This window comes from Mirounga leonina, unplaced genomic scaffold (genome assembly GCF_011800145.1).
Source record: "Mirounga leonina isolate KUSES-001 unplaced genomic scaffold, KU_Mleo_1.0 Mir_127, whole genome shotgun sequence".
NCBI lineage: Eukaryota > Metazoa > Chordata > Mammalia > Carnivora > Phocidae > Mirounga > Mirounga leonina.
Window position 1 is genome coordinate 24,327,291 of NW_023270316.1, and position 11,951 is coordinate 24,339,241.

At 35.8% G+C, this 11,951-nt stretch overlaps 1 pseudogene; it reads left to right on the forward strand.

Annotated features, from left to right (window-relative positions):
• The first annotated feature begins 3,318 nt into the window (after positions 1-3,318).
• LOC118009134 lies at positions 3,319-5,161 on the forward strand (annotated as a pseudogene).
• Positions 5,162-11,951: the final 6,790 nt, after the last annotated feature.

The following is an 11,951-nucleotide window of genomic DNA, read 5'->3' on the forward strand; positions in this document are numbered from 1 at the left end:
GATCTAATGTTCAGCAAGTTGATTGTAGTTAATAATACTGTATTGTATACTTGAAATAGCTAAGTGAGTAGATCATAAATATTCTCACTTAAAAAAAAAGATAACCATTAAAAAAAAGGATATGGATTTTAATCTTTTAGTTCTAGATCTAAAACTGTCAGCTAGTGAAATCAAACTAATATAAACATTAATTACTCAAATTGTAAAGCAGGAATAATGATAATATCTTACCAAAAATATGTGTACTGAGTTCTGAAAAATAAGGCATGTAAAATATACAAACTAGAAAGTGTAATGTTAACTTATGACCCAGGATACTTCAAGTAATGTGCCTAACACAGATTTCTATTCCCTAAGTGGAAGGCAGGCTCAGGCACTGATATTGTTGGAATTCAGTGGTATTGCTTGTGAGGAGTCTTAAGGCATTCCTTTATTTTGGTTTTGATAATTTCAAGAAAGAGAGATTTTGTCTATTGGTGAATGTTTCTATCAGAACCCCTGATGTCCACACTTTTTAACCTTCCAATGATAGAAGTCATGTGGGGGTATCTGGCCAAAACAGAGCTAACAGTCATAAGATTTAATGTCCTAACTGAAATAATCAAAAAACAAAATGCACAGGATAATAGTTTTCAGGATAATGAACGGTCACTAAAGGAGAGTGATTCCATGGAAAATAGAAATAAACAAGGAGAGCTGTACCATTGTTCCAGCTTACTAATGACAAAGTTTCCAAGCTGCAATACAGAAATGGGGAAGGAAAGTAGAGCCCACTAATCTCCCTGAATGGAGGATATGAAACTAAAAATCTGGAGAAAACAAGGCCATTACAGTCCACAAGGCAGATTATGGGAAATAAGAGAGCAACATAGAGAACCACAGAAATCTGAGATGGTCCTAATAAGCATTGAGAAGAATATTGACCCAAATATTTGTACAATGTAACTACATTGGAGAATCACCCAAAAAGATTATTAGGAACAATATTCAGAGCTCAAATGAGACCAAGAAAAGTACCAATCTCCAATAGCCAGGCTAGAATATTTTAAATTCTCACAGCATCGAGTAGGACACTCTTTAAGTTTCTGGCCTCTATTGTGGGGACTAAATTAACTCTGAAATAAAAACTGCTCATATCTATCTAACAAATTTTTGAAGAACAAAACCTAAAAAATCCAAACCATTTCAAATTAACTAAAGTGTGTTACACAATAGTACTCAAGAATATTTATGGGGGAACAAATAACCCTCAACCAAAATTACCAAACATAAAGAGGCAAGAAAATATCTGTAATTAAAAAAAAAATGAATCAATCAAGATTGACTCAGGGAGATTGATAGAAAAACAATTTGAGGAAATGTGATTTTTTTCCAAATTTGATGAAAACTATGAATCCACAGATCCAAGAAGTTCAATGAATCCTGAACACAAAATTCAAACTAAATTGCAGCAAGGTACATCATAGTCAAATTGCATAAAACCAGTGATAAGGAAAAAAAATCTTAAAAATAGCCAGAGAAAGACCTATTGCACACAGAGGAACAAAGATAAAAAAGAAAGCAGATTTCTTGCCAGGAACATTGTAACTAAACTGATAGTGGAGCAACATCCTTAAATTATGAAAGGAGAAAATTATATCAACACAGAATTCTACAGACCTCTGTAATATCTTTTAATAATGAAAGCAAAAATGACATTTTCAGAAATATGAAAGTTGAAAAAAATCAGTCCCTGTCAGGTATGCTCTACAAGAAATGTTAAAGGTATCCTTCAGTCAGAAGGAAAAGTATACCAAGTATAAACATGGATCCCTAAGAAGGAAAAAGTAGCAAGATAAATGGTAATGATGTGTAGTTGGTGAATTATTTAAACAAAAATAATAAAATACTCTGAAGTTAATATAGATATATACATAAAATATAAGTAAGCAGTAGCATAAACATAAAAAGGAGGGAATACTTTTGAAATATTCTTGTGCTATACATCTGATAATACATTTGCATATAGGATGCGATAAGTTAAAGATATATGCTATAAAATATAAAATACCATTGAAATAAAAAAAAATAACTGTAGCTAAAAACCAACAATAGAAAATGATCATAAAAATACTCAATCCAAAAGACAGCAAGAAAAAAAAAGAACAAGGAAAAAGGGTGGGGGGAGAAAAAAAAAGAAGCAAGAAAAAAAGGAACAAAGAATATTTAAAACATTTAGAAAAAATAGCAAAATGATAGACTTAACCTAACCACATCAATAACAATATTAGATGTTATTGGCCCAAACTCTCCAATAAAAGGAACAGATTATCACACTGAATGAAAAAGCAAGAAAAAACTGTTAGTCTTTAACACACACACCTAAGATATGAAGAAAGAAATGGATTAAAAGTAAAAACACAGAAAAGTTATAACATGCTTTAACTAATCAAAAGAAAGCTGGAGTGGCTATATTATCAGAGCAAATAATGTTACCAGGGGCAACTGGTATGATGAATGACTACTTAATAGTGGAAGTTACTGATCTCCCTCTAAGATCAGGAGGAAAGCAACATTTTCTCCTTCCTACACTTTTAATTAATTTTGTACTGAAGATTGTATCCACTTCAATTAAAAAAAAAAGTCATACTGATTAGGCAGGAAGACATAAATGTTACTCATAGACTACCTGAATATCAATGAAGAAATACAATGGACTTTTAAACAAAAACAAAACTAAAAACAAAGTATAACCAACAAAACCTACAACTATTAAATTAATTCAGCAAATTAGTAGTATCAATATAGAAAAATCAAATTTCTATATAGTACTAAGGCACAACCCCAAACTGAATTTTAAAATAATAAACAAGAACAAATATATGAAATACTTAGTGATAAATATGATGAAAGATGTGCTAAACCTGTACAATAAAAAGGACAAAACTTTGCCCAGAGAAATTAGAGAGCCTAAATAAATCTAATGTTATCATGATTCTGAAGACTCTACATTGTTAAGATACCAATTCACGGGGTGCCTGGGTGGCTCAGTCATTTAGCATCTGCCCTTGGCTCAGGTCATGATCTGGGATCGAGCCCCGCATCCGGCTCCCTGCTCTGTGGGGAGCCTGATTCTCCCTCTCCCTCTGCCTGATGCTACCCCTGCTTGTGCTCTCTCTCTTTCTGTCAAATAAATAAATAAAATCTTAAAAAAAAAAAACCATTTCACCCCAAAGCTGTCTATAGCTATATAGGAAATCCCAGTCAAAATCCTAGCAGGCTACCCAACAAGCTTATGAAAAGATGTTCAACATCACAGATCATAAGAAAAATGAAAATCAAAACCACAATGAAGGTTGGGAGTATGGAGCAAATGGTGTTGATTCAATGGAGTTCCCGGCTGCTATGGAGCAGATAAATGAGCTAAAAGAAAAGGGCAATAAGACCCTGAGTGCAGGCAACATTGATGACATGCTACGGTGCTACCCTGAGGCCATTAGGTTAGATCCCCAAAACCATGCTCCACAGCAATCGCTCAGTAGCCTATGCCAAGAAAGGTGACTACCAGAAGGCTTATAAGGATGACTGCAACACTGTTGACTTAAAGCCTGACTGGGGCAAGGGCTATTCGTGGAAAGCAGCAGCTCTTGTGTTCTTAAACTAATTCGGAGAAGCCAAGCAAACCTATGAAGAGGGTTTAAAATATGAAGCAAATAATCCTCAGCTCAAAGAGAGTTTACAGAATATGGACGCCAGGTTGGCAGAATGGAAATTCATGAACCCTTTCAACATGCTCAATCTGTACCAGAAGTTGGAGACTGATCCCAGGACAAGGATGCTGCTCACTGATCCTACCTACCAGGAGCTGATAGAGCAACTACAAAACAAGACATCTGACCTGGTCATGAAAGTGCAAGATCCCCAAATTGTGACTACTCTCAGCGTCCTGCTGGGAGTCGATGTGGGCAGTATGGATGAGGAGGAGGAAGTTGGAACACCTCCCCCACCTCCTCTTCCCTAGAAGGACACCAAGCCAGAACCAATGGAAGAAGATTTACCAGAGAATAAGAAGCAGGCACTGAGAGGGAAATAGTTGGGGAATGAGACCTACAAGAAGAAAGGCTTTGACACAGCCTTGAAGCACTGCGACAGAGCCCAGGACCTGGATCCCACCAACACGACCTTACATGACCAATCAAGCAGCTGTGTATTTCAAGAAAGGCAACTATAGTAAGAATGCCATTGAAGTGGGGCGGGCAAACCGACAAGACTATGACAGATTACCCAAAGTTTATGCTCGAACTGGCAACTCCTTCTCCAAAGAAGAAAAGTACAAGGATGCCATCTATTTGTATAGCAAGTTTTTGGCAGAGCACTGAACCCTGGATGTGCTCAAGAAATGCCAACAGGCGTAGAAAATTCTTAAGAAGCAAGAGTGGCTGGCCTATATAAACCCCGACCTGGCCTTGGAGGAGAAGAATAAAGGAACAAATGTTTTCAGAAAGGAGACTATGTCCAGGCCATGAAACATTATACAGAAGCCATCACATGGAATCCAAAAGATGTCAAATTGTACAGCAATCGAGCTGTCTGCTACACCAAACTCCTGGAGTTTCAGCTGGTCCTCAGGACTGTGAGGAGTATCCAGCTAGAGCCAACCTTCATCAAGGGTTACACATGGAAAGCAGACACACTGGAAGCGATGAAGGACTACACGAAAGCCATGGATGTCTACCAGAAGGTGTTAGATCTGCACTCCCAATTGTAAGGACGTGGCAGACAGTTACCAACACTGTATGATGGCCCAGTACAACCACCAGGTAGCCTCGAAGATGTGAAGCGACGGGCCATAGCGGACCCTAAGGTGCAGCAAATAATGAGTGTCCCGGCCATGTGGCTCATTCTGGAACAGATGCAGAAGGACCCCCAGGTGCTCAGTGAACACTTAAAGAATCCTATAATAGCACAGAAGATCCAGAAGCTGATAAAAGTGGGTCTGTTTGCAATTCAGGGATGACTTGCTCATCATCCCCTTCTCTTTGCCCTCATGTGGAAAGAGGAGCTGTATGGAATAGAGGGGAGAACAGGGGAAAGTGAAGAACTTCTCTCTATATATTTATATAGACCTGTGTGGAAGATACAGAGACTTGTGCTCATGCTCCTTGCACCACCGCTGCCTCTGGGCCCGCCCAGCACACCCATGGTCTCTTCCACTGCCCTCAGGTTCCCTGGTCCCTTCCCCGCTCTCAGTAGCTGTCTCAGCTGCTCTCTGATAGTTGGTTATTTTTTATATGGGACAATGGGTATGTATGGGGAGGGGAGGCTGTTCTTCCCTGACCTCAGGTCCCAACTTTCTTCACATTGTTAACTCCACATCTCCATGTGCCCTTCTCCAATAAAAACGGGCCAGTCAGGTGTGATTATTTATTAAAAAAAAAAAAAAAAAAACTCACCTCAAACCCATTGATAGTCACTATCAAAAGAACAGAAAGTAACAAATTTGGTGAGCATGTGAAGAAACTGGAACCCTTATGTGCTGTTGGTAAGAATGTAAAATGGTGCAGCCATTATGGAAAAAGCTTAGAGATTTCCTTAAAAATTAAAAATAGAATTACCATATGATTCGGCATTCCCATTTCTGGGTATATTTCCAAAAGAATTTAAGATAGGATCTCAAGGCATATTTGCATACTCATGTTCATTGCAGCATTATTCACAATAGCCAAATGGTAGAAGCAATTCAAGTGTCCATCAATAGATGAATGGATAAAGAAAATGTGCTATATACACACAACAGACTATTAGACAATCTTAACAAAGAAGGAAATCCTGTCACATGCTACATTGTGGAAGAACATTGAGGATATTATGCTAAGTTAAATAAGTTGGTCACATAAGGACAGCTACTGTATGCCATTGATATAAAGTATCTTAAGTAGTCAAAATCATAAAAACAGAAGAAGAGAGGTGATTGTCAAAGTTTGCGGGGAAAGGAGATTTAATGGGTGTAGAATTACAGTTTAGCAAAATGAACAACTTTTAGATATCAGCTGTGCAAGAATGTGAGTATATTTAATACTACTGAACTGGTTAAGACAGATTTAATGCTATGTTTTTGTGCTGTTGTTACCATATACACACTCATACACACATACACATAAACCTAGCAATATTTCTTGTAGAACATGATAAGGTTATTACAAAAATTGATATGGAAATGGAAAGAACTTAAAATAATGAAACCAACTTGAAAAAAAAGAAAAAGAGAACTAGAAAGCTACCTGATTTCAAGGTACCTCAAAACTTAACATACATCTACAGTGATCAAGGCAGTATAGTTTTATTACAAAGAAATGAATAATCTAGGTTACAAAGAATCTGATGAAAGATACAGATATATATGGAAAACTGATTTTTGACAAAGGTATAATTCAGTGGAGATAAGGTAGTTTGTTTTCAACAAATGGTGCTGGAATAAAGGAAAGTCCATTTGCAAAAAAAAAAAAAAAAAACAACTTTAAAACATCCCTCACCCTTTATAAAACAATTAATTAAAAATGGAAAGTAGACCTAAATGGACCACCAAAACCTATAGTATTTCCAGAAGAAAATAAAATAAACTTCGTGAACTTGGATTAATATCAAAAATGTCTGCTTAACAAAAGTCACTGTTAAAAGATCAATTAAGACAATCCACAGACTGGGAGAAAACATTGGCAAAATATATCTGCTAAAAGATTTGCATTGTTAGTATATGAAGAACTCTCAGAATTCAACAATAAGGACATAAACAACCAAGTAGAAAATGGTCAAAATATTTGAATAGACACATCACCAAAGAAGAAATACAGATGGCAAATAAGCATTTGAAAAGATTGTTAATATGACTAATCATAAGAAAACTAAAATTAAAACCACAAGGAAATATCACTATCTACTAGAATAGCTAAAATAAAAACAACTGACCATAGCAAGTGTCTGAAGAGGAGGAAGAATTGGAACTCTCCCTCATGACCAGTGAAAATATAAAATGATACAATCACTTTGGGAAATATTTTAGTGGTTTATTATAAAGTTAAATATACACCTACCATGTGAACGAAACATTCTTCTTCTAAGTATTTAAGAGAAAAGAAAGCATATAGCCAGACTTCCGATGAATGTTCATAGTAAATTTGTGATAGCCCTAAATGGAAAACAGTCCCAATGTCCATCAACAGGTGATTGGAAGAACAAATTGTGGTATATACATATAATGGAATACTACTCAGCTACAAATAGGAATGAACTATTGATACATGCCAATGCATTGATGGATCTCAAGGAAAAGAAGTCTGGCAAAAAATGAAATACATAGTCAGTGATTCTACGTATGTAAATTTTTAGAAAATGCAAATAAATACCTAATGATGGAGATCCGTGGTTGCCTGGAGAGAGGAGTACATTTCGATGGGCAGGAGGGAGAGCATAAATAGAGTCATGAGGGAGTATTTTGGGGTAATAGACATGTTCATTACCTGGATTGCAGTGTGTTTCATGAGAGCATACATATGTCAAAATGTATTGTTAACCTTAAACATAAAACTGTTATTTTACCAGCAAAAATGGATTTACTTGGAAATAGAGAATTGCAATTTGGGACAATCAAAATATGGCAAAATCAAAGGAAAGTCCAGAGAATAAAGGAGAGGATTGCTCTTTTATAGAGAAAAATGGGTGAGTTGTGAGAGCTGTTAGGAACAAAAAGTCCATCGAAGTAAACTGGAAAATTGGTAACACATGAGGTCCCCCCATTCCAGCCTCCCCACTCCATTTTAGCGATGTTTTCTTGCTTTCTTTTTTTTTTTTGAAGATTTTTAAAAATTTATTTGAGAGAGAGAGACAGAGATAGCGACAGAGACAGAGATAGCAAAAGAGAGCATGAGCAGGGAGGAGAGGGAGAAGCAAGCTCCCCCCTGAGCAGGGAGTCCACTGAGGGGCTCAATCCCAGCACCCTGGGATCATTACCCAAGCCAAAGGCCGACGCTTAACTGGCTGAGCCATTCAGATGCCCCTGATGTGTTCTTTTATTATTTTTCACAGTATCAAATTGTATGCTCTAATTATATGCATCTATTTTTGTCAATTATACCTTAATAAATAAGCACAGAAATAAAATAATGCAACTCATTCTCTCCATAAAATAAAGTTAGTCACTCATGGGGGTAAAATTACAGAAGTGCTAAATCTGGATGACACTTTGGATTAGTTTTATTGTTGTTTGATTGTTTTGGGTAGTATTTTGTTTTTCCTTTTTCCTTTTCTCAAAGATGAACTGTAAGGTGAAGCATCCATATGCTTCATCTTTGTTTGCTTGCTGTAACCAGAATTAAATATCATCATTTCTCAGTAAATGCCACCAGTCTATTATAAAGTTTTGTGCTGTGCATTATATATGTTTATTAGTTTTCAAAAGACTCAGTGAATATTGTGTGTATGTATTTCTATGTGAACATGCAATATTATTTTTTTTAATTATTTTATTTTAAGATTTTATTTATTTATTTGACAGAGAGAGACACAGCAAGAGAGGGAACACAAGCAGGGGGAGTGGGAGAGGGAGAAGCAGGCCTCCCGCGGAGCAGGGAGCCTGATGTGGGGCTCGATCCCAGGACCCTGGGATCAGGACCTGAGCCGAAGGCAGACGCTTAACAACTGAGCCACCCAGGTGCCCCGCAATATTATTTTTTAAAGCCAGGATAAAAGATATGAATAGAGAGAGGAAGGAAGAGGAAGAAAAAAATAAAGGTAGTATTTGTTAAATATTTGACAAGTCCAAATAACTGAAGTTACTTTTAATTAAAAGCTAAAAGGGCTCCTGGGTGGCTCAGTCATTAAGCCTCTGCCTTCAGCTTAGGTCATGATTCCAGGGTCCTGGGATCAAGCCCCACATCCGGCTCCCTGCTCAGTGGGAAGCCTGCTTCTCCCTCCCCCACTCCCCCTGCTTGTGTTCCCTTTCTTGCTGTGTGTCTCTGTCAAATAAATAAATAAAATCTTTAAAAAAAAAAGCTAAATTACTAAAGACTATATTTTCTGTATTTAATAAAGGCCTAGTTTGTTTTAATTGTGGTAAAATACTTATAAAATTTATTATTTTAATGATAAAATTGATATTTTAATAATAACATTTAGTAATAATGTGACATATGCCACATTTTCTCAGTTCATTCATCAATGGATATGTGAGTTGTTTCCAGTTCTTTCCTTTTGCAAATAGTGCTGCTATAAATATTGGTATATAAATACCTGTTAGAGTTCTTGCTTTTAGTTCTTTTGGGTTTTTTCCCAAAAGTAGAATTGTTCATATAGTAATAGCTTCATATAGTAATTCTATGTTTCGTTTTTTGAGGAACTACTATTCTGATTTTCACAGCAGCTGCACCATTTACATTCCTACCAGCAATCTACAAGTGTTCCAATTTCTGCACATCCTTGCCAACGCTTTTTTTGTCTGATTTTTTTTAATAGCCATCCCAATGGCTGTTAAGTGGTATCTCATTGTGATTTTGATTTGCATTTCTCTAATAATTAGTCATGTTGGGCTTCTTTTCATGTGCTTATTGAACATTTTTATGCTTCTTTGAAGAAATGTCTATTCAAGTTTTTTGCCCATTTTTGAAATGGGTTTTTATTGTTGGGTTCTGGGTGTTCTTTTTTTTTTTTTTTAAGATTTTATTTATTTATTTGAGACAGAGAGAATGAGAGACAGAGAGCATGAGAGGGAGGAGGGTCAGAGGGAGAAGCAGATTCCCCGCCGAGCAGGGAGCCCGATGCGGGACTCGATCCCAGGACTCCAGGATCATGACCTGAGCCGAAGGCAGTCGCTTAACCAACTGAGCCACCCAGGCGCCCGGGTTCTGGGTGTTCTTAATACATTCTATCCAGTGATTCTATTAGTCACTTATCAGATATGTGATTTGCAAACATTTTCCCATTCTGTGCTGATTTAACTCTTAGCAATTGGATCACTCTTGGACTTACTGTAAGCCTGCAAAAGTGCCTATTTTTTCTCTCTCCATTTTTGTTCCCTCTCCTACAGCTTTCTGGCATTTATGCTTTTCTTCTTCATGACTAGAATTATTTTGAATATATAATGGACCAATTTAGTTCGGACTCAAAGGATAAGTGAGATCTTGCCACTTTTTGTTCACACCTGATCAACAGCAATACCTTTGGATAGTATACTTACTATAGAAAGAAGGAAGTATAAATGAGTCAAATTTCTCTATAAATTTTACAAGGACCCATAATTATCTATTAGAACAATTCCATTCATTTTCTTCATTTGTACTATTTTTCATCATTGTACTAATTATTTCCAAATGCATAAAATTCATGAGCATATTTACTTGCATGCTCTGTTTCATCAAAGCTCTTTTATAATATTCTTAGTATAAAATTTTCTGTTGCTTTCAGTGGTTTCCTTAAGCCATGCTTCCTCTAAATTTTTTCTCAGCACATATTTGTTGAGCCATTTCTATGAGCCCAGAATCTTGGAAGGTATGGACAGTTGAATAGAGCACAGTGTAGTCTGTATTCTCAAGAAGCTGTTGGTCTTAAAGCAATTGGGGTTCAATGAAATAGACATGGAATAAAGCAAATAATAATCTTTACATGCCCACTGTTGAACACAGTATGATGTATGATAAGGAATGTGAAATTAGATTGAGGAGAAATCTATATTTATAAACCTGACATCATCACTTGTAATATATATGCCCTTGGCATGGAGCTTCTCTCTGACCTTTATTGTGTTCATCCGTAAACTTCATTTCTTATTTAGTGATCTTACTGAGTGATTTTATCTAATTTCTTAAGTATTGATTTAATTATATTTTATTAGAAGTTTCCATACCTCAACCAAAATTCTGTACCACTGTGATGAAACCAAGTTAATACTTTCCTATTTTTATTACATTATTTTGCAATTTCCATACATTTTTTTTAAAAGATTTACTTATTTATTTCAGAGAGAGATAAATGTTTGGGGGGAGGGGCAGAGGAAGAGGGGAAGCAAACTCACCTCTGAGCACAGAGCCCAAGGAGTGGCTGATCTGGTGGGGAGATAAGACCTGAGTCAAAGCCAAGGGTTAGTCCCTTAACCTACTGAGCCACCCAGGTGCCCCAATTTTCATACATTTTTAATCTAGTATTTTAAATTTTTTTGTCTATTATGATATTACTTTTAAGATATTATGTAGAAATCTTGGTGTATTATGAAAGTTGTATTTCTTGCTTTTTTAACAAAAGACAATAAAATGTTGCCAGTTTTACATTAATACCTTTTACTTTCATCAAATTGCTTCAGTAAGTTGAAATAATGTGACCTTCTGGTTAAATGTCCTTTTATCATTGAAAAACAGATAAGTAATGTCAGATATATTATTGGTTATTTAAAGCCGAAATAAATACGTGAAGGGTTTTTTTTGCCTATTCTCTAGGTGTTCTTTTTTGAATTTATCATTGCCTATAACGTTAATTTATTTAAAATCTTATGGATCATATCATCTCAGTGAGAAACATTTATTAGTCAGAAATATAATAACGGTATTGATCCATATTGGGATATCAGGCTTGAAGTCTCTGGTTTGTTTTTGAAATCTCTTTTATAGTTATGTCTACATTATTGTATTATGGAAATATATTTAACTTGACTGAAGATGTTTCTCCTATTAAATTGCATTAGCAAATTATTCTTCTATACATGACTTTGGAGTAATGGCTTGGAATCAGTCCAGGAAGTTTGACAAATTCTGTTTATTCTCACCAGTAAGAGAGAAATGAATTGTCAAAAGGAAAATTAGAATATGACTCTTACTCCAAATGTTCCATGGCCAAAGAAAAATGTTTGGGGGAGAAAATATGCTTTATGGCTTCATGACAGCTGCCTGTTTGTTTATTTGTTTGTTTTATTTTTTCTGGAATTGAATGAA